Raw genomic sequence first — 4657 nt, 5'->3', positions numbered from 1 at the left:
CAATCAATCAATCAATCAATCAATCAAGGGTTTATGAAGTGCAACTACTCACCCGTGGGGTCTCAAGGCGCTGGGGGGAGGGTACGCAGCATCATGATGTTCATTAGGGTTTGCCGAAGAACCAAGTCTTGAGGTCCTTCAGGAACTTGGAAAGTGTTGGTATCTGCCGGAGGTGAAGTGGGAGGGTGGTCCATGCATTAGCTGTGAGGAAGGAGAAGGACTGTCCTCCTGTTCGGCTTTTCTTGACGCGCTGCATGTTGCTAGGGAGAGCTGGGCTGAGTGGAGGGATCTCTTGGGTGCGAGGAACTAGAGGCGGTGGGTCAGGTAGGCCGGTCCGGTGTTGTGCAGGGCTTTCCCGACGTGGGTGAGAAGTTTTAAGGTGATTCTCTTTTCGATGGGAAGCCAATGTAGTGTCCGCAGGTGTTCAGTGATGTGGCAGTGGTGAGGTAGGTCGAAGACAAGTCTGACGGAGGCGTTCTGTCCATTCTGGAGTTTGCGGGTGAAGTTTTATGTTGATCCTGGCGTAGAGTGCGTTGCCGTAGTCCAGCTGATGGGGGCGTGGGTGACATTTTTCCTGTGCTCAAGAGGAATCCAGTTGAAGGTCTTTCGTAGGAGACGGAGGGTGTGGAAACAGGCAGAGGTGACAGCGTTTATTTGGTGGTTCATTTTGAGTTTGGAGTCCAGGATGATTCTGAGGTTGCGTGCGTGGTCGGTTTGGGAGGGAGGGTTACTGAGGGCCACAAGGTGTTGTTCCATGCGTCTTGGTTAGGGCCCATGATGAGTACTTCAGTTTTATCCGAGTTGATTTGAATGCAGCTGTTTTTCGTCCACCTTGTGACAGCTTCCATTCCTTCTTGAAAGTTGTGTTTGGAGATGTGGGGTTTGCTGGATATTGAGAGGATGAGTTGTGTGTTGTCTGCATAGGATACCATAATGAGTCCATAGGATCTGGCGATGGATGCGAGCGGGGCAATGTAGATGTTGCACAGGGTGGGGCTGATGGAGGATCCTTGCCGAACTCTGCAGGTGGTTGGTGTGGGGTTTGATAGGAAGGGTAGGAGTCAAACCCTCTGTGTTCTACCAGATAGTAATGAGTGGATCCAGTCGAGGACCTTGTACCAGATTCCTTTGTTGTGTAGTCATCAGGCTAGGGTGCAGTAAGATACAGTGTCGAAGGCCGCAGAGAGGTCCAGGAGGATGAGGCCCACAGTCTCTCTTCTGTCGCGGAGGGAGCGGATGTTGTCTATCTCGGCGATGAGGGAGATTTTGGTGCTGTGGTTTTTCCTGAAACCGGATTGGGAGGAGTTGAGGATATTGTTTTCTTCTATGAAAGAGGCGAGCTGGCTGTTGACAGCTTTTTCTATGACTTTCGGCGGGTACGGGAGTAAGGAGATTGGTCTGAAATTTTGGAGGTCGGGAGGGTCAGCCAAGGGTTTTTAAAGTAGAGGGTTGATCTTGGCGTGTTTCCAGTAGTCGGGGAAGGAGGTGGTCTTGAAGGAGCGGTTGATTCGTTGAAGCTCGGGGGCGATGGTGTTGGTGGCTTTGTGGTAGATGTGGTAGGAGTCTGTGGGGGCTCCAGAGTGGACTAACTTTATGGTCTTCAAGGTGTCATCGATTGGAGAGGTCTGTCCAGCTGTTGAGTGTAGGTTGCGCGGTGAAGGGGATGGTGGGTGTGGGATCAGTGTGTGGTTTGTTTCCGTTGAAGTTGTCATAGATGGTATTGATTTTGTGATGGAAGAAAGTGCTGAGTCTGTCGCAGAGATCATGGGAGGGGGGATGTCAGTTGTCTCACTGTTGGGTTGTGCGAACTCTTTGATGATGCCGAAGAGTTCTTCACTATTGTGTGCAGGGGTAGAGATTCTGTCCTGGAGTGCTTTCTTCTTTGTGTGTCTGATGAGCTTGTGGTGGTGGCTGCTATGAAGTTGTCAAGGTCTGCTGTGGTTTTGGAGTTTCTCCATATCTTTTCTGGACGTGTGCAGGTTCGTCTTGATTCTTGGAGTTCGACAGAAAACCAGCTGGCTCTCTTGGTGTGTGGGTTGGTAATGTTCTTGAGGGGTGGGGGTTAATACGCAGTCAGTGAGCCAATTATGCAGGGTTCGGGTGGCAGCGGTAGGGTCATCGGCCATGGTGGTGGGAGCGGCACTGCGGAGAGAGGTGGTGAGTTGGTCATTGGAGATCTTGTTCCAATTTCTGCTCTGGACCCAGTGTGGGGGCTTGTGGGTGATGTTGGAATTTGAGGTAAAATGCACGCAGTGATTGTCCATCCATGGGAGTTCGGAGTGCGTGGCTTCTTGTGCGATCTGTTGGAGTACAAAGTTGAGGAGGTTGTCCAGGAGGGAGGAGGAGTTGGGATCTTAGCGGTTATCGATGTGGAAGTTGAGGTCTTCCAGCAAGGTGTAATCAGTGGAAGTGATGGCTTGCGGGGTGATGATGTCGGTGATGGAGTCGGTGAAGGGTGTGCAGGGTCCGGGGGGTCTGTAGATGAGGGTGCCTCAAAGGGTGGTGGTCGGGTTGGTCTGCGTCCTGAAGTGAAGGTGTTCCATCAGGTATGTGGGGCCCGTAGGTGTGGGTGTTCAGTCAGAGTTTGGATTTGTGAGAAATGGCGATTCCTCCTTCAGGGCGGTTGGGGCGGTCTTTCCTGGTGATCTTGTAGCCTTCGGGAATGGCGATCGCAATGTCAGGTCCTGATGGGGCATTCGCCCAGGTTTCTGTGAGGAAAGTGAAGTTGGGAGAACTGCTGTTGAGGAGGTCCCAGATTTCTGTGTCTGTGGAGGGAGCGGACATTGATGAGGATGCATTGCAGGGTTTTGGAGTGCGGTGGAGTTGCGGCAGTATTGTTGGGAGTCGGCGAAGGTGAAAGGTCCGTGGGTGTCACTTGGTGAGTAGAGCTGGCAGTTGTTGTCCTTACTGGTGTTGAGTGCGTGGAGTCTTGTAGAGTTGTAGCACTGGTGGGTTGGAGGACCAGGCGCTGGTCACGGTCGGGTCGCAGACGGACATAACGGCCGCCATTAAGTAGGGGTCGGGGGAAGGCAAGACAGCTGGGAGGCAGGAGCAGGAGAACGCGGGAAGGGCCAAAGGGGCATCAGCAGCGGGTAAAGGAGAGGATAGAAAGTTTGAATAAAGAGGAGAAAAGGCAGAAATAGAAGTAGGCAGAAGAAAAAAAACAAAAGGCTTAAGAAGGGCAAAGAGCAAAAGTCCCACAGGCAGTGGGCAAGAAGTGAAGGAAAATAAAACGTGCAGCAAACAAAGGCAGAAGCAGACTAAGGACTGGTGGACAGGGGCCTCGAACCCCGTCAAAGGCAGCGATTGAGGCAGGCCACTCACAATAGTGCTACGTGGTGGGAGAGCAGTTTCCTGCCCTACAAATGAGCAGGGTCGTTATCGCATTGCTTGCCTTCACACTGACGTGCCTTGTCTGATTTCCTTCACGTGGATTGACTACACTTCAATGCGCAATGAATATTCCTGGATATATGTATACAAAAAGTCTGATTAGTATGGGTGGGGGATGGCAGTCCACTGATTTTATTAGAATTGTCCCCAAACTCGATGTTTAAGAGGTCTTACGTAATCAACAAGCCTAAAGTCTACCCTACAAAGTGTTGCCTTAATCCATGCAAGTTGTACAAAATAGAACAACAGGTGTGTGTATAATTCAAACATTTGACAGTTTAACTACCTCACTGGTATGTAACTGGGCCCCAGTGTTCACATCATTTATGCATGTACATACATGCACATAGAACAGGTGCTTACATCCATGTTCCTAGGTTTGTGCATACATCACTAATGGGTAGCATTTGAATCATTCTGTGGGTTACACATTTTTAGCAAAGCAATATTTTACTAACAATGATTCACATACACAGCAATTCTCCTGTTAGAAATTGAGTTACTGGTTGGCTGGGATGTGAGTCCTGATCAAGTAGCAACCACAGTCCTAGGCAGGGTAAGTGTCAGACCTGGCATCTTCGGTGTGTTTTTCCCTTTCTTTTTTGCTTCTGACCTGTTTTTAACTGTGTACATCATTTAGTTTTTACTGGTTTTAGGACTCTGGGCACTTAAATGCGGGTGCTTCCCGTGTAAATGAAATATGTAATTGGTTATCTAATCATTGGCATTTTTGACTTACTGGTAAGTCCCTAGTGAAGTACACTGTGTATGCCCAAGGGCTATACATCAAATGCTACTAGTGGGCCTGCAGCACTGATTGTGCTACCCACGTGAGTAGCCTTGCAACCATGTCTCAGACCTGCCACTGTATTGTCTATGTGGGCAGTTTTAGACTGCTACGTCAACCAGGCAAGTGCACCCACTTGCCATGCCCAAACCTTCCCCTTTCCTACATGTAAGGCACCCCTAAGGTAGGCCCAAGGTAGCCCCATGGGCAGGGTGCAGTGTATTTGAAAGGTAGGACATGTACGGGTGTGTTTTAAATGTTCTGGTAGTAAAATACTGCTCATTTTGTTTTTCATTCTTGCAGGGCTATCTCTCCCATAGGTTATCCATGGAGCTGACCTGTAACCTCTTACAAATGTAACGTCCAAGTGGGACGAGATAGAGATTTGGAGTTTGGGGTCTCTGAACTCACAATTTAAAAATACATCTTTTAGTGAAGTTGGTTTTTAAATTGTGCTTTTGAGAATGCCGGTTTTAG

The sequence above is a fragment of the Lissotriton vulgaris genome, chromosome 6, assembly GCF_964263255.1.
Source record: "Lissotriton vulgaris chromosome 6, aLisVul1.2, whole genome shotgun sequence".
Classification (NCBI taxonomy): domain Eukaryota; kingdom Metazoa; phylum Chordata; class Amphibia; order Caudata; family Salamandridae; genus Lissotriton; species Lissotriton vulgaris.
The sequence above is the reverse complement of the archived record's forward strand: the minus strand, read 5'-3'. Positions refer to the sequence as shown.